This window comes from Callorhinus ursinus, unplaced genomic scaffold (assembly GCF_003265705.2).
Source record: "Callorhinus ursinus isolate GAN/ISIS: 27379988/994484 unplaced genomic scaffold, GSC_fseal_2.0 scaffold1, whole genome shotgun sequence".
NCBI lineage: Eukaryota > Metazoa > Chordata > Mammalia > Carnivora > Otariidae > Callorhinus > Callorhinus ursinus.
Genome location: NW_027397063.1, coordinates 114278904 through 114305229, shown reverse-complemented (window position 1 = coordinate 114305229; position 26326 = coordinate 114278904). Strand labels below are relative to the sequence as shown.

At 41.0% G+C, this 26326-nt stretch overlaps 1 long non-coding RNA gene across 1 annotated transcript; it reads left to right on the top strand.

Annotated features, from left to right (window-relative positions):
- Positions 1-8801: 8801 nt before the first annotated feature.
- Positions 8802-25874, top strand: LOC141370870 (uncharacterized). The gene is made up of 4 exons (XR_012375336.1): positions 8802-8924; positions 10614-10835; positions 22598-22716; positions 25680-25874. It is a non-coding gene; the product is annotated as an uncharacterized lncRNA (long non-coding RNA).
- The last annotated feature ends 452 nt before the right edge of the window (positions 25875-26326 follow it).

Sequence of the window (26326 nt, the reverse complement as noted above, 5' to 3'; positions counted from 1 at the left end):
CATAAATCCTACTCCTAAAGACCCTAAATAGACAAAAGAAATCAATAAGTATAGATTAATGTGACAAACGATATGACAGAATCTGTGAGCACTACAGCAGTGGTTCTAAAGTTTTGCCTCCCATTTGAATCACCTAGAGGGTTTTAAAAAGTTCCAATGACAAAGCCACACTAATGAGACTCTCTAAGGCTGAGATCCAGTCATTGGCTTTTTTTCTTTCTTTTACTCTTCAGATGATTCCAATATGTACCCAAGTTTGAGGACCAGTGTACTAGTGGCAATCCCAGCAAAATCAGGAACAAGATTAAGAGGTGTTCCAGAAACATTATTTTAAGTTAATATGAAATTTATGTCCAATGCAATAAGACATGAATATTTGAAATTATTTAGAACTGATATCACTGTCAACTATAAAAGCAAAGAGAAGTGATAAACTATTAACATTAGTATGATCAATGGCTTACCTAAGTAGTCAGATATGAGAATTAGAGAAACCGGAACTCATATATTGTTAGCAATGTAAATGGTACAGCTGGCTTTGCAAAAACAGTCTGGCAGTTCCTTAAATGGTTGAACATAGAGTTTCCATATGATCCAACAATTCCATTTACAGACATATATCCAAAAGAAATGAAAACATGTCCACACAATAATTTATACTGAAATGTTCATAGCAGCATTGTTCATAACCAAAAAATAGAAACAACCCAAATGTCTACTGATAAACTGATGAATAAAATGTGATATAGTCATAAATAGAATATTATTTATTAATAAAAAGGAATGAAGTACACTACTGATGTGTATTACAGCATGGACGAACTTTGAAAACATTATGCTAAGAAAAGAAGCCAGTGACAAAAGGTCGTATATTGTTTGATTCTATTTATATTATATGTCCCACAGAGGCCAATCTGTAGAAACAGAGGGTAGATTGGTGATTGCCCAGGACTGAGGACAATGTGGGGACTAGAGGGTAATGGTTAAAAGATATGGGGTTTCTTTTGGGTAATGAAAATCTTCTAAAATTCATTGTGGTGATGAATGTACAGCTCTATGAATACACTAAAAGCCATTGAATTGTACACTTTAAATGAGTGAATTTTATGATATATTAACTATATCTCAATAAGCTCAAATGCAACAGCTTTCTGGTATAATGCAATAAGTAATAAGAACTAATTAAAGCTACATTTTACTTACAGTTCTTTCAACAAAGAACTTTAAACAAAAGTTTATCTGGAATATCAAAATGGAAACAAACACGGTGCTGCTTGTTTGAAGCAGGGGTGAGGATCCTAGAGTCCAGCCTACTTGTCCCTGCCCTGTCCCTTCCTCCAAAAGACTCCTAAATATGATTTAAAATACACTGCTTTTAAGAATATAACAGGAATCTTGGGGCAGCTGGGTGGCTCAGACGGTTAAGTGTCTGCCTTTGACTCAGGTCATGATTCCAGGGTCCTGGGATCGCGCCCCGAGTTGGGCTCCTTGCTCGGCTGGGAGCCTGCTTCTCCCTCTCCCTCGGCCTGCTGCTCCCCCTGCTTGTGCACTCTCTCTTTCTGTTAAATAAAATAAATAAAATCTTTTAAAAAATAGATAACAGGAATCTTTTTTATAGTAACAACAAAAAAATAAAATAATTCCCATGTAAGAACCATATGGTAAAACTGAATAATTTTACTGACAGATATAAAGGAAGGCCTGAATAACAAGCCTCTTATATTTTTACACCATTTGTTTAATAGAAATTTAATTTTGGAGAACAAATTTTCTTATATTCAAAGCTTTTGGCATTTTTTTAGCCCTATGAAATTTTAAAAGAGAAAGGGGAATACTACCTTCACTGACACAATTGCAGGAGCAATTTTGAGTAACTGGAAGTATATAACAAATATTTTCTCCTCTTCATCTTGGTTTAGCCCCTGGAAAGTCAGATCTGATATTTTTCCAAGAATACTATCATAGGCTGTGTGGAATCTTTAGATATCAAGACCCAGTTTAAGAATCTCACTTTTCTTCTATTTTTCATCCCAGTAAAAAGGGAATAGACTTAAAAAAGACAAATCCGGTTCAAATCCATCTTTGCCACTTCATCACTTAGTTTTTTCAACTATAAAATGTGGACCAAAACACCTGCCCCATAGAGTTATTATAAGGATTAGAAGCTATATATGTAAAACACCTAGCACAGGATTTAGCACTTTGTGGGATTCAATAAAAATGTGAGATTATTTTTTGCTATTCTTAGTTATAATGTGGTTATAAAAATGAACCTATTACCTGAAAAAATAATTACAATAGCCTCAGACATGCTGACTAGGAAAGTTTTGCCAATGTTCAATCAATGGAAAATATGGACTGAAAGGATGTTTCTCCATAAGATGTGCTTCTCTATGACACGTTTCACTTGTCTCTACACTAGTTTATTTCAGATGCTTCTGAGGTCAGGGTTGGGTTCAGAGGGAAGTATTTCAAGAACAAGTAAGTTTGGGAAATGCTTTATACAACCAGATCCACTTCTAACATTTTCAAGAACTGGGGTAGGTGATCAACTATTTCCTGGGACATGGGACATTCAGTGCTAATGAGAGAAAGTCCTCAGCAAACCCGGACAATTGGCCACCCTAATTGGTGATATACCTACATATAAAGATTACAATCGAGCTGATAAACTGTTAAATAAAGTATGTTCTATCCTTCCACCCTGACAAAGATAACCTCAAATGACATGGAAGACCAGGTTCACATTCAGAAATTCTGGAATACTGAGTGTTTACACCAGAACATGTTTGGTGAAGAGAGGCAGTTCCTAGTCTCCGGTCCCTAGTCTACACTCATTCTCATCCCACCAGGCCAAGAAACCTATAGACACCCCAACATGTACATCCATATCCCATCCATACCCTCCTCTGCTCCAAACAGCTGCCCTTTGCCTCGGGCACACTGGTGGGAATACTACTCTCTGGAGGAAGGATTTGCAGAAGTTGCCACTCTTTCAGGTTCTAGAAGCAGGCTTGGGCCAACTGAGTGGTACATTCCAGGATCCTGATATCTGGAGCATAGCTAGAAACAGGGGTGGCTGTGGGTAGGCACACATCCTTGATTCTTGGGACTTCTTACCCCCCTAAGAGGGGCCCAGTGAAATAGCCATCTTATGACAATGCTGCAAACTGCAATATTTCCTCTGGGAGATATATAATTTACATTAGCACATTAAATGTTTTTAGAAGTAAACATACAATACTGGTTTTCATTTTTGTTTTTGTTTTCAGCCTGAATTCCACACAGCCCAAAACCTGGATATGGGCACCAGGGTACAGAGAAAGAAAGCTCCAGGAAAATCCATCTATGTCTGGCTCAAAGAACAAAATAAGGAATCCGTACAATTCAGAGAGAACAAGAGAAATCCATTATTCCCCTTCTTTTCTATGTTCCTTTGTGACCAACCTATCTCATAGCGGCAGCAACAGTAGCAACAAGGGGAACACTGAGTAGTAAAAATTCCAAGCGTAACCTTCCTCTCCAACAGGAAGATTCCTAAAAGAGTTGGAAAACTCCCAATACTTTTTTTCTCTCCCTATCATCCTACCACTTGGTCTGAGATGTGGCACCATCATTGGAAGTGGACACCTGAGCAAGACAATAAAGCCACAACTTTTTGGCCAAAGGATCAAAAGGGAGAGGCTTGGAGAACCAGAAAGTACCAGGGAGATCATAAAGAGCTCAGAAAATTGACTCCTTAAAGTCATTTATAAAATCCTGGGTTTACTCATTGATCGGACCTTGAATAGCATGCCTAGACTTTGACAACTGAATTACGGGATAAATCACCAACCAGATACCAGACTGGCCACTGGGTAGCACACACACAGAACAGACATGAGGAGCGCAACAAAAGCTTTGTAATTTGAACTGACGCTGGAACCATACCCATAGAAGGTAGATCTGAAGCTGTAGCCTCAACTTAACAGGGTCAACTGCCTGCTAAAACAAAAATATCAACATTCTCCATATGATTTAAACAGGATGCAAAATCTCAAAACACAATATTAAAATGTCCAGGATGCAGAGAAGAACCAGGAAAATCTTAACATACGTGGAAAAAGAAAATCAAGACACCAGTGCTAAGATGGCATAAAGGTTGGAATTATCTGACCATGACTATTTAAAAAATGCACTAAGACTTCTACTTCTGGGAAGATGGAGTAAATGTACTTTTCCCTGCTCCCCTCACTAAGTACAGCCAAACACCCAGGACATTATATAAAATCACCAAAAGTAGACTCTGAACGGTGGAGAGAAGGAAAAAATTAGGTATTTTGGAACATGAGTTGGTAAGTTTCTTGGGCTTTCTTTTTCTTCATACATTTCACTGGGTATTAGAGGCCAAAAACCTGCAAATGCCAATGAGCACAAATGAAAACAAACAACAAAAGACTGCTCTCTCTAGCCAGAGGACCAGGAGCACCTACAAAAAACCTACACCTAACTTCATACTTAAAGATGAATGATTGGGGGCGTCTGGGTGGCTCAGTCATTACGCGTCCGCCTTTGGCTCAGGTCATGATCCCAGGGTCCTGGGATCGAGTCCCCCATCGGGCTTCCTGCTCCGCGGGAAGCCTGCTTCTCCCTCTCCCACTCCCCCTGCTTGTGTTCCCTCTCTTGCTGTGTCTCTCTCTGTCAAATAAATAATAAATAAAATCTTAAAAAAAAAAAAATGAATGACCGAATGCTTTTCTCCCAAGTCAGGAACAAGGAAGGCAAGGATGTCTGCTCTCACCACAGCTATTCAGCATTGAATACCTAGAAGTGCAATAAAGCAAGAATAGGAAAAGAAGAACTAAAACTCCCCACTTGCAGATGACATAAATGTCTACATAGAAAGTCACCAAAAAAACTTAAAAAAATCTAAGATCTTTAAGTGTGAGTTCATAATGGTTGCAGAATACAAAAATCAACTGTATTTCCATATGCCAGCAATGAACATGTGGAAACCAAAATTTAAAATATAATATCACTTATAATCACTCAAAATAAAAGGAAATCCTTAAGTGCAAACCTAACTAAATATCCACATGGCTTGTATGTTGATGAAAGATTTAAATAAATGAAGAGACAAACCCTGTTCACAGATTGGAAGAGTCAACATAGCAAGGATATCCTTTCTCCCCAAATGATATACAGTTTCAATGCAATTCCCGTTAAAAAACCAGCCAGATTTTTTTGTAGATATAGATAATTCTAAAATACATATGGAAAAGAAAAGGAACTAGAAAAGCTAAAACAGTTCTGAAAAAGAAAAAGTGGAAAGAACCACTCTATCCAATTTCAAGACTTATTATAGAGTTACGGTAATCAAGATTGGTATTCGCAGAAGGAGAAACACATAGATCAATGGAATCTGCTAAGTCTATTTGCTATAACCAAAGCTGGAGAAGGTCTCTAGGGGAATCTGAGACCAAAATAAATGATACCTTATCCCTCCCCAAATCCTTGGCAAACTCTGTACACTCTGGTCCGAGTTTCTTAACATTCCTTGTGCACCACAATTACCAGGCTTTAGGCAGGAATCTCCTGCCACTGACCTTTGTGTCCCTTAATTAGAAAATGTTTCTGAACAACTTGCTTATTCCTGGTGGTAACAGAGGAGGTTCCAGCCTTTGTGTCCATCAACCAGACCCACTTAGGGACCAGGCCAAGAGCACCAGGTCTCAATGAGGGTCTCTGGCTTAGTCTACTCCTTCTGAGCTTCCCTTATAACTGGCATGAGACAGTGGTGATTCCCCAGGTCTTGCGGGTCCAGGTGGTAGGTGAATCTAAAGAATGCACACTGATGAAGAAAGTTGCTCAGGAAATAATGACGGGAACCGTGTGAGATAGCATTGTATGTGTGTACATGTGTATGTGTGTGAGTGGTGATCTATTTGTGTGTCTTCCAATCTCAAGACACCACATGCATTCCTAGGTTTGTGGTTCCTTCTTCCATCTTCAAAGCCAGCATCTCAGCATTCTCCTATCTCTGACTCTGACACTGACTGTCCTGTCTCTTTCACTTATAAGGACTCTTGTGATTATACAGGGTCCATCTAGACAATCAAAGACAATCTCCCCATCTCAGGGTCAGTTTATTAGCAACTTTATTTTTTTTTTTAAAGATTTATTTATTTAAGAGAGAGAGAGAAAGAAAGCATGCATGCGAGTGTGGGAGAAGCAGAGGGAGAGAGAGGATACTCCAGCAGACTCCCTGCCCATCGGGGAGCACTACGTAGGGCTCCATCCCAGGAACCTGAGATCATGACTGGAGCCAAAATCAAGAGTCGGCCGCCCAACCAACTGAGCCACCCAGATGCCCCAGCAACTTTAATTACATTTGCAACCTAATTCTCTTGCCAATCACAAGTTCTAGGGAGTAGGGTGTGAACATATTTGAGGGGCTATTATTCTGGCTACCACACTACTAATGAGATTATTTCAATAAATTTGCTTTACAGTTACCTAATACTATTTTCAAGACCTCCCAAAAATCTGTGCATTTCTCCATGTGTCCTGGGAGCTTACATTGCTTGTGGTTATATCAACTACACTCCCCACAACTCAAAGGCAGTGGTTCTTAAAGTGTAGTATCCAAACCAGCATCAGCATCACCTAGGAACTTATTATCAATGTAAAAATCTCAGTTCCACCCCATATCTACAGATTCAGAGACTGGGTGTGGGACCCAGGAATCTGTGTTTTAACAAGCTCTCCAGGTGCTTCTGCTGTACGCACGTGTTTCTGAGAACTATTGGTCTAGAGACGGTTAAGTCTAAAGGCTTCTTACACTGTACCTAAAATATAACTCTAAAATATATTGCTTTCAAATCAGAATTATTTTTAATATCCACTGCTCGAACAAGTTCTGGTATTTGGAAACTCTATTCTATTATCCAGGAAGAAACAGAACAAAACAAAGTACACACACCACAAAGAAAAATTCACCAAAATATTAACAGTTGTTTTTTTTTTTCTGAGTGGTAGCATAATTAAGGGTTTTCCCCATTGGACTTTTCTGTTTCCAAATATTTTATAATAAACATACATTATGTTAAAGTGGATAAGAAATAGATCGCAAAATGGAAGGAACAATTTGAAGTACGAACAAAAAACACATACCAAAATCCTCTGCAGTCATTTCAATAGTCAGGCCAATCAATCAATAATAATAATTTGACAGATTCTTTCTCTTTTAGTGCCTGCTGTCTCAGCTGTTTATTTGATCACTGTGTCGTAGCCATGGTCTTAATAGGTCAGTATAGAGCAGAACAAACCATTATAGAAGAGTAGAAACATCTAGAGATCCTCAGAGGAAGAAGCCCGTACCTCCCCGATGCACCCAGTCTTAGATGAGGCTGCCAAGGCACCCACATCATCACCTTTTCTCAGGACTCTGATAAGCTCTGGACCAACAAACGCCCCAGGGTTCTGCTCACAGTCCAGCAACACGCCGCACCCCCACCCGATTTTTTTCTCCAAAGCAGACAATGTGGTATTGTGATTAGATATAAACTGAAAGTGTATTTTCTGCCCTTCAGTAATTACACTGCCTTATGGTAGCATTATTCAGCGTGAAGCCTTATTATGCTGCAGAATGAAATTCTGTATAATTTTCTTCTCCTCCAATGCACAAATGGAAATCATATTTTGGTCTGAGTTGGGAAGAAAGGCTCAGTTATCACTTGTGAGCGTGGTGTTATTTTCCCCAGAATTAAAAAATCCATCTGGGTGTCCGACCTCGCTCACCCCGCTGCCTCTCCATTCAGCCTTTTGTATGCAGATGAACCTTATCAATTTCCACCGCCTCAAAAGCCCGCACCCAGCTTGGTGCCTCCCCCTGGTCCGCGCGGCTTTAATGGAAATGCATGAGGCTTTTTTTTTCTTTGATGTCTATGCAATATACGCATGTGGATAAAAACCGGTGCTTTTATATAGGGGGAGGGAGAGGGGGGTTCAAATCAAAGTTAAAGTCTCTACCCTATCGCGCCTCACTGGCGATTAGCGGAGGAGAGAAAGGAACAGCAAATCCAACACAGAAGCTGTGAAACTGGGGTTATTCAGATTATTGACTAACAAATAAAGGGGCATGGGATGTCACATTTGTATTCTAAGGGTTTTCATCCCGCCACAGGCCTCATCAACAACTTAGTGGAGTGCTACTAAATCCCCTGTGTTAACACGTGGGCTCTGGGGGCTCCGTGTGATTAATGCATTAATTGCAACCCCCTCAGGCCTGGTGCTGGTTGTGTCAGTAATTCATTTAAGGCCAGTTGGCCCTTGAGTTATTCCACAGGCTAGTGTAAACAACTCACGAATAAGCACTCAACCGTTTACCCGGATCCGACCGCCGGTTCGCAGGCTATTAGCAACTTCCAATGAATGATCCATCCGCCAGTGACAAAGCCTAGCCCGGGAATTGTCTGAAGCCGCCAGGACTGCCGGAGATCAGACCAGCCTGGCTTTCCACAGACGTGGAGACTCATGTGCCTCTCGGAAATGCAGCTTTGCCAGACCAGGGGTCGACACAGTACAAAGTAAACAGCTGTTTCGAAAACAAATGCCTGGAAAATTTAGGCATCAACCCTCCCTATTCACCCAAGAAAATCATTCAGGAAGAAGGACAAACAAGCAAGTAAACAAAACACATTTTCTTTGGCTCTCAGTATCCCACCCACTCATTACATTTGTAAGGGACAGGGATTCTATTGACAGGGCTTTTGGATTGTGACTTAAAGATGCAATTCCGTGGGAACGTAGACTGTAGTAGAGTCCAGAGTGAAATCGCCTTCCCTAACCAGCGAGAACTGGACTGTGTTAACTTCAGCGAGCAGCTTAGCTACTGGACTCTGAAATGGAAATAGTATTCGTTCTCTTTGCCTAATGAGATTGTTGTAAGGATTTTAAAGTAATGATTAAAAAAAAACCCTTATAAGTTTTCAGAACTTCCTAATAATGTAATGTAAGTACTAATCAAGTGAAAAACTAAAGCTCTTACTGATTAATATGCTAAAATAATATATCTTTGGTTTGTAGCACTTTAAATTTCGCTAAGAGTAGTCATATATATAAGAATTTATAGAAATGAATTTCAAGCTTACAGATTTGGCAAAACAAGGATTAACCCACCTTTTTAGGTCTTAATAATCAGGGTTAAGGAAGGAAGCAGGAACCTCAGGGTTAAAATATTTACTCTGTGCTGGCCTCATCCAACCTCTGTCTGAACAGGAAAAACTGTTTCAACAACCAACAAGGAAGTCCATTTTATCTCTGGTTGTCTCTACTTTGAAAAAAGTTCTCCTCACGGGGAGCTGACATCTGTCTCCTTGGAGTCATCACTCATTCATTCTTCCTAGCTCTGCTTTTTGAGATCCCAGAAAATAAATCTTTCTCCAAGTCAGGGGAACACTTGACCCCACAAATGAGAGAATCATAAAATCCTAAAGAGGGTTCTGGATATTAGACTCCAGGTCAGTGATCAGCCAAAACCATTGTATTTCCCTCTTTTTTTCTTCTTAAAAAATTTAAAAGTAAACACATTTATGGGCAAAAAGGAAAAAAAAGTTCAAACAGAATACAAAGTACAAGGTGACAAGTAAATATTCCCATCTACCCCACCCCACCCAATATTCCATTTCCACTGTGCAAATGTAACTTCTATTAAGAGTTTCTTGAGTAGCCTTCTGTCAATTGGAGTGCAATTTACAAATTTACAAGGATACACAAAGTTGGAAAGTATGCACATTTTTCTGCATTTTTGAACAGTATCTCGGACATCTGAACATAATCATACGTGTAATATAACGAGATATTTACTGGAAAAGTATTTTTAATAGAATTTTGTGTCTAAATTCACGTATGAGATTGGCCAATAGCTTTCTTGCTCTGTTTTGTAGGTTATGTTGTTAGGTGTGCTAGCTTCATAAAACAGTTGAGTATCTTCTCTCAAAACTCTTTTTTCTTCCTTACATTTTGGAACAGTTTATTTATTTTATTTTTTAAGATTTTATTTATTTGACAGAGAGCGAGAGCAGGAACACAAGCAGGGGGAGTTGGAGAGGGAGAAACAGGCTTCCCACTGAGCAGGGAGCCCGATGTGGGGCCCGATCCCAGCACCCTGGGATCATGACCTGAGCCGAAGGCAGACGCTTAGCGACTGAGCCATCCAGGTGCCCCTGGAACAATTTATATGATACAAAAATTATCTGTCCCTTGAAAGTCTGTAAAGCTCATTGTTAAGATTATCTGGACCTTGTACCCTTTTTATAGGTAATTGTTTTTGTTCTTCTTTTAATGTCTTCTCTGATTATTGTTCTATTTTATAGGCAAATTTTCCAAATTTAATTTCCAAATCTTTACTTGATTATTAGGATGCAAAATCCTCTATGACTCTGGAATGATTTTAATGATGCTTATTCTAATATCTTATTCTTTTTTGCTTCTAATCAGCCCAATTTCCTGCCATCAGCACATCTACTTGTTGAGTTTGGTGGCTCATTTTTATAGTTTTGGCTTTCTTCAACTGTTTAATGAATCTTGATTGTGTGCTCATGTCTGTATTTGTGATTCCCTTTGGCCTATAGATGGAGGTCTGCCTCCAGAGGTTAGAGCAGAGGCATGCCCAGCACATGGCTGGGCAGTGTGAGCCAAGAGCTCAATTCCTGAATATTGGGGCCTCGTGGGAGCACCAACCTCCGGAGCCACCATCTTTCCTCTCCAAGCAAGAGCCCAACCTTCCTATCTATGGCTTGTTGCCTGCCTTGACAGAGAGAGGGGTGAGAAGTTGAAGACATTTCTCCTGACAGGTGAGGATCTCACTCTGAACCCCAGCAGCCCCTCCCATCTGAAGCTCTGGCCCCTGGAAGTTATGCCCCCCACCAGCCACATCCTCCTCCACAATGCTCTTCTGCAGACATTTCCGGCTTCTGTCTGATTTCATCTGCTTTCATGTCTCTGGGAGTCCCCATACTTTGGGATGCATCAGGGACATCTCTTATCTTCCACTCTGGTTGTGGGTTTTCCCTCCCCAGAATGATATCATTTGCCCATCATTTCTACAGATTTGGGGAGAGAGAGATGAGTCCACAATGTGTTCTCTGCCCTCTTGATCTCGTCTCTGGTGATTAATCTTAAATTGCTTACTGACTGTTGGCCCTGAAATGGGCACCTCCCCTAGACAATGTCCTTGAAACAATGGTAAAAGATGGATCTTGAGACTGATGCTGGATGAAGTGTGGGGAGAATAAATTCTTACGGTTGTCGAACATGCATTCTTAGGGAAAGTACGTGTATTTACCAGAATATTAGTGTAAAAAAAAAAAAAATTCAGACGCCAGGTGACAGGTATTCATTTGCGTCCCCTGGTGACTACTGTAGGTGGAGCCTGGGAGGGCTGGCCTTCCTGGGCTGTTCTAGGAAACAGCTGCACCTATTTGAATAAAAAAGAGGGAAGGGAAGACCCGTCCATTTACAGGTCAACAGCAGCCTCGCTATCTGATGCCTTGTGGAACTAATTCCTAATTGGGGCAGTGTTTGTCAACAGTGACAGGACCCTAATACACTGTAATCGCTCCAGCCACAGCTCTGATAGAGATCTTAATCTCCACAACTGTCCCCTTCACATGGCAGCAGGCCCAGTGCCTCCCTCACCCTCTCCACTCTCGGCTCTGTCCGTCTCAGTCTTCTCCCTCCACTTCACCCCTTTTTATACCAGGTTTGTACTGTTGCCACCTCCTTTTGTCTCTATTTCCATCCTGCACTCCTTGTGCGATCCTGGATGTCCCTTCTCCATTCTTCTGTCTCTCTTGTCCCTTTGCCTCTCTCATAAACACCCAACAAATCTAAATCCTCAAGAGTTCCCAGAAAGTTTGGGCCATATTTAATTTTACTCTGTGGGTAGTTGGTAATTCAATGCCCACAATCTCTGAAATCATTAAGAAAGTCAAGTTATACCTTGGCAAATTTTCACAAATAGAAGCAGAGGGTTAAGATAAATGTTTGGGGCAAATGGAAAGAGAGTGGCTTTTTGTTTCTTTGTGGCTCTATTTTGCTAATTTGGCAAAACAACAGTCTCACCTTAGCTAGTGTCCCAGTTGGTAGGATCTGCAGCGCCGTCTGAACCTAGGAGCGACATGTTCACAACAAAGTGAGACACACAGCGGGCACCGCTCCATCAGGATGAGACCCTTCTGTTAAATACCTGTGCTGGCACCCACATGAGTAATGGCCCACTTCCAAGAAGGTCTGGAGAGACCCGGGTAAAAAGCAGTGGCCAAATGGGCACTCCAGTCGGAGGCACTGCAAGCAGATCCAGGCCAGGAAGCAAAGGATTCATTCCATTTTATTCAATTTTCTATTTTGCCTCCAAAATAGCCCACTGATACTTGAGTCACACTGTTGGGCCTGAGTCCAAAGCTCATCACTTCCTCTGGATTCTTGCTAGAAACTTTCATCTCTCTCTGTCCTTCAACCTCCTTCTTGGAAATGTTCGTTCAGGAGATTCGTGCTTCTCAGCCTGAGGGTCTCAGTTCAAATATCATACCTCTTCAGAGAGGAGAAGCCCTGACCGCTCTAGCCAGAGTATTGGTAGCTCTCCACACACCAGTGGCTCCCTATCCTTAACCTGTTTGTTTTCTCCATAGCACTTATTTCAAACTTTCCTTATCTCCTTTGTTTATTTCCCTCCAGAAGCATAAGCTTCACGAAGGCAACAACTGTCTCCCTCCTCCCCAACAATACCCCCATTACATTGCCCGGCACATAGTAGGTCTTCAATAAATATTTGCTGAATGAAAGAATGGAGGAATGGAGGCATGAATGACATGAGGGAACAAAGAATGACGGGATCATCCTCTAATCTCTCTCCTTCCTGACAAGAGAAATCACAATTCCATTGCTTTCATTTTCTGTCCTCTCAAAGATCCTCAGTGGCCAATTAAATCCAAACTTCTAAATGTCTCCTTTGAGGCATCCTAAAATCTTGTACCAATTCCTCTATCCCGTCTTATTGATATATTTCTCAAAATTTCCCCTGGCAAACCCTCTATTCAGACTCTTGCTCTCTCCTACATGTCTTGCATATCCTCAGCTTTGCTCAAACTCTTCCTCTCCTGGGATGTCAGGATGCTGAGAGCAAGCCATGCTTCATGCTCTTCTGCGCCCCTAAACTCACAGCAGACGTTCCAAAACCTCTGTGCTCTACTTATTGGCACCACTGCTTGCCTGATTCTTTCGAGGCGGCTCTCCACCTGTATTATCACAGTCTTCAGACAAGAGTGCCCTCTGCCCATGTATGGGAACTACAGGTGTCATGGAATTGAACTTAAAACCAACTCAACCTTGTACCCAATTTCCCTAAAAACTCCCTCTGCATTAGAAACCCGGACTTATGGGGTTTCTTGAGGCCGGGCAATAGGAGAGAATTTCTTACACAAAGCTTCAAATGTATGGGGAGGTGGGGGCCGGGGGGGGGAGGGAAGAAGGGGTGGTAATCACTGAAAAAGAAGAAAAAGGACATAAAGGAGATTCTAAAAGTAGAGGAGACACAAGCAGATCCCAAAGCCTGGGTCTAGTGACGGGACGTGGTGACCCAAGGAGACAAGAAGCTGAGGGCTGAGTCAATAGGTAGTGGAGGGAGAGTCAGCAGGAGGCCTGGGGCCACCTGGGCAGGTGCAGAGGCCAGCCTGGGCTGGGCCACACTCCTCCCTCTTGCTGTCATCTCCGACTTTGCCCTCCCCTCTGTCAGTTCTCTATCCTCTCCTCCTCCCCCAGCCCCTCTCCTTTTCTCCCTCCACCCCCTCTTCCTTCCACCTCTGTGTCACCCCACAAGGCCCCTCTTTCTTGCACACACACGGAAACCTTTCTCCCTCCCTTGTGCACTCTCTCAGACACTTCCTCTCCTCAGGGATGTGAAACTCTGTCTACAGATGTTGTGTGAAACGGGGCTGAAAGCACATCATCAAACCACTGCAGACTCCCACCTCCTTTGAATGGACAGAGTGGATGCTCTGCTTCTGAAGTATCCCCACCAGGCCCCCAACAAAGTCAGTCCTGACAGTCCAGCCCTCCCCCAAGTGTTGGCTCTCACACACTTTTTGTTCTTCCTTTTCCCAGGGGCTTAGAAGTCTTTCTGCTTTGGTCCCAGCCACGGACACACTTACCTGTGATTTATTGATGATAATCGTAGGAAAGCCATTTGTAATCAAACGTTAAACAAAGACATTCTCTTGCTGAGAGGGAGTGATAACGCACCATTTAGTAATTCTTGTGCACTTGGTAATTTGGAGAATGAATGATAATTTCTGAGCCTTGAAAAGCTACGTTGACAATGCCTGGTGTTATTCACCTAGTGAATAAAGACACCTTCTTCTCCATGTCTTGTGATAAATTTCTTTTATTAGGGCCACTTACGTGGGACTTTATCTTAATGGTCTCTCATATGGGGCAGTTGTGCTTGAGCCGTCAGGTTGTTTTTCATCACGCCTTAAACACAGGGCTTGGAGAAAATAAATAGCAACAGTGGTTCCAGGCAGCTCAGCTCCTGCAGAAATTAGGCACTGAAGCTAAGGGGTTTGCCCAGTCACAACCGGCAGGAAATGTACAGAGGGAGTGGATCCCTACACTCCCGTGAGGGTGGTGAGACTCCCCCATGTACCCACCACCTCACTCCTGTTTGCCCTCTCTCTCCCCTTTGTCTCCCCCTTGAAGAGACTCTTACCTTCCCTTCTTGGTCCCCACTCCCCCTCTACACCAGCATGTCCTTATGACAGCCAAATAATGCCCCATCAGTGATTTGCTTTGGTTACAGGTTCTACAGCTCACTGCATTTGGAGACCCCAGGGTGACAGAACCTGGGGACTGCCCTGGTAGAGGTCGGCTGCCTCTTGGTCCTATTCCCCTGAGCACCGTTCCTCTGAGCACCGTCCCTGGCAGAGGCAGGCTGCCTCAGTGTGCTATTCACAGGCTCAGGGCCTCTCTACAGGCATCCTGGCCACCCCTACAGAGGTCAATGAATACTCATGGACGCCGTCCTCAGCAGTCACTTCCTCTTTCCCATAGTCTGCCTCTCCTTAACCCCTTCTCTAACCCCCACCCAGTTCCCACCTCCAGCTGTGTCACACCCCCCAGAAAGGGCGTCAGCCATCTCTGCGTCTTAGTTCCTCCACCAGGTAGGGGGAGTGTGGGAGAGAGGGACAGAGGGGGGTTAATCTTAGCCACTGGCACACCTAAAAGATCATATACTAAGAGAGTAACTGTCCACTTCTCAGCCCTGGACTGAATTACAAACGACTCGTTTCACTGCTTTAGCCTAAACACAGGCTCCAGGAGATGGGGGGGGGGGGAGGGGGATAATATTAATGAGAGCTGGCATTTAATTCATGTTTACTATATGCTAGAAACTACACCAAGAACTTTGCCATTTAACATTCACAACATCCTTAGATATAGGTACTCTTATTTTTTTTCAGCTTTATTGAAATATAAGTGACATATAACATTGTGTAGGTTAAAGCATACAATGTGATGATTTGGTACGTGTCTATATTGTGAGTGATTTAGGTACTAATAGTATTATCTGCTTTTCTTTGGTGAAGGAAAGGAAGTCAAGAGGGCCTAAGTTAGCCGGCCAGAGCCATAGAACTAGAAAGTCCTGGAGCTGGGATTGGAACTCAGGCCTTCAGGCCACAAATCCCTCACTCTTTTCCTCTCTGCTGTCCTGACAGTGACAAGCCCATCCGACCACACTCTTGAGTGCTCGTAAAGGGCCAGCACATGCCCTCTTCTGCCACAGATGGGTAAAGAGAGATGCCAGGTCTCTTTACCCATACCATGGGTAAAGAGAGAGTCCATCTCACTGTTCCCACACTCGAAGCAGCTGATGGCCCTGGGAGAGTGCCTCCCCTGGGCACCATGCCATCATACACCCTTGAGAGGCTGGGTGGATTTCCTGGCACCCTCAGTGGGGAGCTGACACTTGTTCTCCCTCAGAAGATGGACCAACCCTTGCTTAGACATAACTATCATCTGTTCCTCAACAATACCCTTCTCTTCACTGGGGAAGCACTGGGCGCGTAGCACAGGCTCAACTACTACTCCCCTTGGACCACGGAAGAAAGCCTGCCCTCCACTCGGCTCAAAAGCTTACTGCCTCCCCCACCTCAAAGAGTGGCCAGTCTCACCACTGCCCTCCACTCTCTACCCAACTACCCTATGTCTGGCTTCGGGCTTATTTTTATTCCACTTGGATCCTGCCTATAAATTGTCTTGGGTTTCAAAGGCCATGCCCCACAGGAGGGTAGTTTTCTTCCCACTGGTTCCTGCGTGGAGAGATTACTGTGATGTACCACCTTACCTTGAGGGATCCCCACCATCCCATCCAATCTCTGCCTGTCTTATAAACTAGCATAGATCCTAACCAGCTACCCCCAAATAGTGGGACTCTTTTCAGTGTCAAGAACCTACAAACCCTACAGTTATCTCTGGTCTGTTAATCCTGGTACAGAAACTTCTAACACAATGTCTTTTCTCTCTTGGCAGTGTTGTGTTCAACTACCAGAGTACCAAGCCATTCTTCAGCTTATTGATATATCTTTATCTCTTCTGCCTCCTTTTCTGCCCCAAACCAGATATCAGTGGGCAGCCAGGGTTCCTGCTCCAAACCAAAAACAGGGACCTCATCAGAGGTGGCAGTCTTACTGTTACTATGACCATAAACATGAATCTCATATATCCCCATGATCTTTACAGCTCTGGGTACAGAATTTCAAGTATTTTTAAATAACGTTCTATTAAATCTGTTGATTTGTAAATTCCTTTGTGAGTGATAAGGAATTCTCTAAAGTGAAGTAAGAATGACCAACCATGATCCACCACATTCAGAGATCCCTTGTCAGAATTCCTATTGCAACAAACAGAAAGACAGACAAGGATCCCCAGGCAAAGAACAAACAGCATGAAAGAGAAAAGCAATTGAAAAATATGGTTGTCACACCCATTGTTAACCTCTGAATGGATTATGTCTCAGAACAAATACCCAATCGAGACTTTGAGACCAGTAAATCCTTTCAGTCAGTCAAAATAACTCAGAGAAGAGGATAAGGGTGTGGCTTTCTCACCTAAGCCTGATAGATTCAAGATACCCACATGGGAGAGAGAGGCAGCTGATGGGAGAGAAAACATGTTTTTTAAAAACTGTGGGTGTACATATTGGCATACAATGCTCATTAGAATCAAATACATAAGAAGCTGGACAAGTTCTATAGAGAGCTGTGTTTATTGCCCCTTCCCCAAAATGTGCCTGAGCCAAAATACCAAGGATTGCTAGAGACCTAAATCAACCCTTGGGCTTTCAATATTCTGTGGAAAGGAGGTGGACTGAGAAAGCTGCTAAAACACTAAGAAGGACACATTCTCCAATGTCCATTTCAAATGTGGTCAAGAACAGGGGAAAAGAAAGAACCTCAGAGAATAGTGGATGGGGAGCTCCTCCCTGAGCACAGAATCAGGAATATTCTCCACCTCCAGGAGTCTGGTCTCAGGTAGCAGCCACCAACAGGATTTCAGGATTGTTACAGACCTGTACTATATGCTGTGTCTCCCAGTTTTCTGCTTACTGCATAGCAGTTTGTATTTTGGTTACCCTATTTGTGTTCTGCCATTGTTAATTGAATGTAGGAGGGGACATATTGTCTTTTTTAAGTTCACAAGTCTCTGAATGAAGAGGCGTGTTTTAAAACAATCGGTAGAGTGTATCATTTGTTTTTACCTTAATGCTAGAAGCATACTTCATTGTATGACATGTATACTTGACATGTATGAAGTCATACATTCATGGCTCAGTGATCATTGCACTGAATGGATAGAGAAGGAAATAAAATCCTAGACCACTACTTGGCCCCTCAATATTCAATATGCATGTAGTAACAATACTAACAGTATTTATTGCTTCATGTTTCCAAGTCATTCTATGGTCAAAGCCCAGAAGACTTGCTTGTGATTTCAGGACAAAACATAAATATCAGCAACCATGACAAAGAAAAAGAGAGCTTATGGAAGGAGGTAGAATTGGGGAGAAAGTGTGAAAGTAAGTCTAGGGCTGCCATTATCCTTACCCTACAAAGTTTGTGTGGAAAGATACTGTGGAATGTTGGTAGGACAAGATATGACAGTTTAGTATATTATTTGAAGTTATAAAACAACAACATATAAGAATAAAATTATAAAATATTGGAGAGAGTGAAGGGGGAAATTATCTATGTGATCCAAATCTTTCATTCATAGTGAAAAGCCCATTAATCTTACCTAATATATATTAATCAAGAAACTAAAGTGTAAATATATTACTTAGGGTTAAAGAATTAAAAGAAGAAATTGTTTTTAAAATTAAATCTGGCAATGAGTACTAGAAATAAGGAGAGGTGAAACAAAAGATTGTCCGTTTTCATCCTAAATTTTTCTATCCTATTTTAATTATTACCACGTGGATATATTTATTTCATGAAAACCAAATAGAGGACTTGCCATTTTTTGTGGGCAACCTTTTAAAAACATTTGTACTGAAGTGAAACAAACATATAATAAATAAAGTGTACAAATCTCAAGCGCACAGCTCAAGATCAAGACATAGAAACTTCCAATGCCTCCAAACCCACATACACCCAAACAACCACTATTCTGACCTCCATCAATCTATGTCAATGTCACTTGCTTTTGAAAATCATATCACTGAAATCATACAGTATGTACTCGTGGCTTTTCTTTCTTTGCTCGGTATTATGTCTGTAAGATGAATTCATGTTGGTGTTAGCTGTTACCAAGCAGTATGAATATAACAAAATTTACTTTTATGTTTTGTGGATGGACATTAGGTTGTTTCTAGTTCAAAGCTACTATGGATAAAGCTGTTAAATCGGCTATGATGATTTGCATACTTGTCTTCTGGTGGATATCTGCACACATTGGCTATATACCTAAGGGTAAATTTGCTGAGTTATAAGGTAGTTGTATGTTAAATACTGCTAAACTGTTTTCAACATGGTTCTATCAATCCCATGAGCAATATATGAGTGTTCCAGTCACTCATCATCCCCACCAACACTAACGACTGTCAATCTTTTTCATTTTAGCCATTCTGAGGCATAAAGTGGTATCTTGTCAGTTTCAATTGGCATTTCTCTGATGACTGAGGTTGAACATCTTTTTTTATGTTACTGGACACTTGGATATCCTCTTTTGTAAAATACCTGTTCAGGTTTTTGCCCATTTTTTTAAAAAATTGGTTTGTCTCTCTTTTACTTGTTCTTTATGTATGTTGAATATATAGCAAATATCTGAAATACCTCTAATTTTTCTTCTCATGGCTTATCTTTTCAGTCACACTATAATGCTTTTGGTAAACAGAAGTTCTTAACTTTATTGAAGCCCAACTTATCAATCTATTTTTATTGTTATTGCTTGTTGTGTCTTACTTTGGAAACTTTATCTACTCCAAGGTCATGAAGATATTTTACAAATTGTCTTCTGGAAGCCTTATTGTCTTACCTTTAATATTTAGGTATATAATACAGCAGAACTGTCTCTCTTTTTTTCCCTCCTCCTTTTTTGAATCCAAACAGCCTTCATTTTGGGGTAGGGTGGGAACCCCAAGACAAGTGGGAGACAGACTCTAAGGGAAAGATTTTTTTTCTACTTACTTGCCTACAGCTACCACATGAGCAACCCAGGCTCAGACAATCTGATGATCTTGCCTAAGAGCTGAGTTGACAGTGAGTGCCACGAAGCACAGGGAGAATCAGAGAAAGTTTCCAGGGACTCTGAGTAAGCCAAGGGCCCGGAAACACAGGGGTCAGAGCAATCCAATGGCACAGGGATAGTTGCCTGTTAACAATGGTACCAGAATGGTGTCCTTAGCAGACTCTCCAGTGTGGTCTTGGTCGCCAGTATTTCAAGTATAGTTTTCCAGCCCTCCTGTAGATTTTGTAATCTACCCAATGTCCTTCCAATAGATTCCCTTTTCTGCTCACGTTAACTTGGGTTTTATTTGCAAACAAAATCTCAATCTGGTAAAAGCAACAAATTTAAAAAACTCCACAAGATGACATATCAAGAAAACTACATGCACACTAGACGCTAAAGAGGTATACTCACTAGCTGGGATTAAAGCTTTTCTCAAACATTTCCCTAAGGTTCTCTGTGGCTGGAGACAGTTAATCGAAGCCTGTCCAAGGGCTGGTGGATATGGAGACCATTGGGGCATTACTGGCAAATGACCTTGGAAGTACCAGTTTACTCTGCATGTGAGACAGTGGCTAATTTGGAACGCAAAACTCTAACTCTTTACCCCTTCCCCCAAACATTGCCAGGGGTTGCTGCAGACGTTTTGCTCTATCTATTCTTCTTGAAGAAGAAATTGGCAAAATAAAATTCCTTAAATGATAAACTGTGTTTTAAAAGTAACAGAAGAATCCAAATGGTGTGGAAATTATGTCTTAATTGTAAGGCCATTTTTAAACTTCTCTTTATGAGGGAGGACTTTGGGGCATTGATATCAAGCAGGAGGAAGTAAAGAGCCTTGTGAAGGGAAGGAAACACCATGGAGTCCTGACTTTTTTTTTTTTCTTTTGCTAAGGGATTCTTTGAAGTCTGGGATGTGATGTAGTCAAAACTCCATTCTTTGTACATGCCCAAATTCTTTCCCCTTCTCCTTTCCCTAAATTATTATCCTAATATATTAACATCATAATGCCAGTGTTTTCTTGGCACCTATTCTGGAAAGCCTTTTGTCCCCTCGCCAGATCCATCTGTACCCCTTCAATCCCCGTGCACACCCTTCATGCTGTTTATTCTCTCTCCTCTCTGTCCTTTGCTTTCCTGTGGCATCTTGGGTTAACCGGTGTCACAGCCCTGATCACATTATTCTATCATTGGCTTACTATACGTCCCATCTATTGGACTATGAATTTCTTGAGTGGGGATCATATGTCTTTCAGTTCTCTGGCCTCAGGGCCTGACCCAGAGGAAAAGGTCAATATTTGTTGAGTAAAAGGCCAAATGAACTAGCAGGTAAATGGAGTAATTCAACCAACTATCTATGCTCAAATAGTCCTAACTAAGGTGATCAAATAATTTATTGTCCTAACAGTGATACCACTGAAAGTGAAAGGACACTGGGACAACATGCATTATCTAGGACTGGTCTAAGCTGCTGGGGACAGCTGGTCATTCCAGCTTTAGCCCATCTCACCCAGCCTGTTTCTCCCTCCCCTGCCACTGTACCCTGGGGAATGAACCACTAACACTACACTAGATTGTCTCTGAAAAATGAAGGTTGTGTCCTTATCTTTGAGACTGAGCATGCTGGGTAGTAAGTTGGGGCTGACACTTGGGTTTGAGGTCAGGGTTAGAGATAATGATTGGAGAGTCAGGCTCATTCATCTAGCAGGGTGAAACGAAGCCACAGGAAAGAATGAGATCCAGAAGACTGGGTGTCAGTTGAGATGACAAGAGGCTCAAATTTAGAGACTTTGACATAGGACGCACTTGGAGGGAAGAAAAAGGGGTTGAGTGGAGGCCTTCCTACATTGTCTCATGTATGTTATCTCATTTAATCCTCACCCTGTGAAGCTCTGTGACATAAGGAGTAATATTATTCCTTTTTTATAGATGAGCAAATTGAGGCACAAAGTGGAAGTGACGGCTTCCTAGGTCAAAAGTCAGAAAGTGGCTGAACAAGGATCCAAAGTAGTTTGGACTGACACTAAAGCCCATGATCCTAACCAGGATAGGCATTCAAGGATAAGAGAAGGAGGGTTAGGAAGAAGGGGGTGTTCAACACTATCAAATGCTCTGAGGAGTCAAGGACAATAGAGAAATAGAAGAGGTCATTCATCAGACAATGGGGAGACTAGCCATGACATTTCAGTGGTCATATCACAGGAGATTAATAGAATGAATTGATAGGGAGCAAATGGAGATAATAAATCAATAAGAGACAACCGTAGGGTTGTAACTTCATAAAGTACTATATATATCTATAAATATATATTTATACATTATAACTATATATGTGTGTAAAATATTTCAGGTAAATTACCTAGCTTGATGGTAAAATTTTGCTGAGCAATTCTTAATTTTTTTGCCATATATCAACAAACTGGAAATTGTAATATAAAGTAGAAAACTGTGAGCAATATAAGGGCAAGAGTCGTGTATCTTTTTCACTGCTATATTCTGAATTTAGTACTATACCCAGATGTCCAATATATGATAAATTAATACATGAAGCATGAAGAAAATGAGAAATAAAGGAGTGAGCCCAAGTCAAGGCAAGAAGAATGGCTCGCATTCACTTCTTGCTTGCTCTTTACAAATAGTACAGCTCCACCATTGATCCCTATCTACTAAAGGAAGGAGAACCCTTTCTGTATTTTAGCTTAGGGCCTTATAACTTAACTCATGCCAATGAACAGAGTATTTCATCTTTTACACTTTTTTCTCAAATTCTTTCCTTACCTACCATTTATTTTTTTCCTAAGTTAACTTTAATTCCTTCAATATTCTTCTTTCCCAGGCCTCTACAAATGGAGAGAGTCATCTTTCTGTGTATGTACACTTCTGTTAGGAAACATTTTCAAGACTAAATTATAATAGGAAATCAAGGGTCCCCAGAAGATACAGTAATGAACAGTGGTAAGTAACCCACCTTTTGAGATAGAGAACACTTACTCTTCTATGTTAGGGACTTAGCAACAGAGAAGTCACAGAAGAGATCATTATTTCATGAATCTGGTAGTAGGTCCCAAATAAGCCCACAGAAATGGAAGATCTTAAATACAGTCCCAGCAACAATGAGTGAGAGGAAATTGACAGAAACTAACTCTTACTAAGATACCACATGCCCAGAATCAATAAAAGGGAAGCAGGAATTAAACAACTAAGCTTTAGGACAGATCACCAGGAAGTCTGGGTTTTGAAAAAATCTCTAGTGAATGTAGCCTACCAAAAGATACTCGGTGGATCTGGTTTTCTTAGAAATTCACCATGTTTGGTAAAAAAAAAAAAACCACATCCACTACCCCTACTCACATCAGCCAGCCCTCAGCCAACAAGACACTTTTTATATAGTACTTATCAATTTCTTGTTTATACAATGTTTTTATTTTTTTAAAGATTTTATTTATTTATTTGACAGAGAGAGAGAGGGAACACAAGCAGGAGGAGTGGGAGAGGGAGAAGCCCACTCCCTACTGAGCAGGGAGCCCGACCCGGGGCTTGATCCCAGGACCCTGGGATCATGACCCGAGCCGAAGGCAGATGCTTAATGACTGAGCCACCCAGGTGCCCCTATACAATGTTTTTAAATAAGCACAATAAATATTTTTAAGAAACTAATGTCAGTGCCTATTTCTCTAGACAGAAAAGGATGACTTTAATAGGTGAAGGCACAAGGGACTCTTGGATACACCTGCAAAGTTTCTGTCCCCAGTTCCTCTTCCAAGAAAATCAGCCTCTACCCCAGAGGTCCACAAGAATTTGCAGAAGGTTTAATCTTCCCAGGAACAGATTTTTCCCACCTCCCTGCCACCTTTCCCTACCCAATGGAACAGAAGGGAGAATCACAGGAAAAATAAGTTTTCTTAAAAATGCAGGCCTTTGGAGATGGATGTGCTTTTATAATATTTAGATTATAAAAGCAAAATAGTGTTCTTTTTTTACACCATACAAATTCTTATTGGCCAGGACTTAAATGGGGAAGGAATTCTGTCATTTAGAGATGCAGTATAATGTGGTTACATTTCAGCTCTAATAACCAAACCACTGGGTTTGAATCCAAAACTTGGAAATGAGACAAAAGGATAATTATATCTGTTTTTTTATATGACAGTGGAGCATCATCTAACAGGCCCACTGGAGGACTATTTAATTTGCTTTTTAATTTTTTTTTAATTTATTAAGACCCAGAATCTCTCTGGTTATGTGTTAATTTATAAATTATTGTCAAGAAATGCAAATAGTTTCTGTATTATAGGGAAGATAACTCCAAAGATTATAGTTTTATTGACTTATAAGACATTAACCAGTTTGTCTCTCATTTAGCAAACCTATTTCAGTATGCCTTTCCCAACTGATAAGATAAATATCTGTTCTCCAAATGCTCTTTGAACTACCTTTACTGTCCTGCTGGTCGCCTCATTAATGAGTCACATTTTGATACATATCTACTTTATATGAGATGTTTTAAGTATTTTTTTCATATATATTTTGAACTTAGCTTGTGACTTTAGGTATGTAAAATCTGTGTCTCAGTTTCCATATCTGTAAAATTAGAATAATATTAGAGTACCTACCTCAGAAGGTAATTGTAAGAATTAAATTAGTTAATATTGGGAAACAAAAGGAAAATTAAACTATTGGAACTACACCAAAATAAAAAGTTTTTGCATAGCAAAGGAAGCCATTAACAACAACAACAAAAAAAGACAGCCTACTGAATGGGAGAAGATATTTCCAAATGATGTACCTGATAAGGGGTTATATCCAAAATATATAAAGAGCTTATATAATTTGACAGCAAAAAAGCCCAAAACATTCCAATTAAAAAATGGGCAGAAGACCTGAATAGACATTTTTCCAAAGAAGCCATACAGATGGCCAACACACACATGAAAAGATGCTCAGCATCACTCATCATCAGGAAAATGCAAATCAAAACCTCAATGAGATATCACCTCACACTAGTCAGAATAGCTAGTATCAAAAAAACAAAAAATTAACAGTGTTGGTAAGGATGTGGAGAAAAAGGAACCTTTGTACAATGTTGGTGGGAATGTAAGTTGGTGCAACCATTATGGAAAACAGTATGGAGGTTCCTCAAAAAATTAAAAATAGAGGGCACCTGGGGGGCTCAATTGGTTAAACGACTGCCTTCAGCTCAGGTCATGATCCCAGAGTCCTGGGATCGAGTCCCACATCAGGTTCCTGGCTCACCAGGGAGCCCACTTCTCCCTCTGACTCTCTCCCCTCTCATGCTGTTTCTCACTCTCTCTCTTAAATAAATAAAGTCTTTATAAGAAATTTTTTTTAAAAAAATTAAAAATAGAAATACCATATGATCTAGTAATTCCACTATTGGGCATTTACCCAAAGGAAATGAAAACACTAATTTGAGAAGATAAATGCACCCCTATATTTATTGCAGCATTATTTATAATAATCAAGATATGGAAGCAACCCAAGTGTCCATCCATAGATGAGTAGAGAAGATGTATACACACATGCACACTAATGGAATATTACTCATAAAAACATATAGGTGTTTGTCAAATAAACTTAAATAAAAGGCTTTAGAAGTCACTTTTCAGCATCCAGACTAGATCATAGTGTGGGTTATTTACCCCCTCTTCTTCTTGGGTCTTTGTGTCACTAACAACCTGAAGTAGAGATCTGAGCATCCTAGAGCAAGGGTTGGGAAGTTGCCAAGCATTGGGATGACCCAGATTTCAATGGGGAAAGGGTGGTGTATGTTTAAGGTAACTATCCAAGTTTTCTGTATATCATGGGCCTGTTCAGAGCAAGGATCTGTTATAGGCTTTCTGATAAGGCAGGAAACATTTAATTTTGAATGGAAATTATGCTACTCTGTCGTTTTGCAGATGAGGACAAAGACAAAGAGTTGCCTGAATCTTCCCAAGAGCACTCACATAGATTATGGTGGAGTTGAGGTGAGAGCCTTGGCCCAAGGGGACAAAGCTACTTCCTCACTGAACTTCAAGTCCTGCCCCAAAGGGTAGTAACTACAAAAGATACTAGAAGGAAGAGGAAGGGGAATGAAGGAAGACGGGGAAGTAAAAGAGGTAAACTTCTCTAACTTTCCTACTTCATTTTTTTGCCAAAGGGTGGTTTCATGGATACAACCTGATAGGATTCACAGAGTGCCCAACAAACAGTTGAGAACTCGTATGCTAGTTCATTTTCTAATAAAGATGATGTCCTCTTTAGCCTCTTGCAAATATCCTAAGCTCTTGCTTCAATGATATAGCCCTAGGGTGTTCAGCAAACTCCTTTTTCAGAAAATAGCTCTCTTGTAGTAATCTTTTCAAGATTACTCTTGCCTGTCATTTCCTAAGGCCTCCCTGCAGCCCATAAGGAATCTCACTAACCCTTGGCCAACACTGAGTGAAGTGAAAGTCACTCCCTCAACTGCTCTCTCTTTCTCTCCCATTAGTCTTCCCTTTCATTTCCTGGATAGCGACTTCCAGGCCCCTTGACTTTAGGTGACTTATGAGGGTCGCCTAAGAAC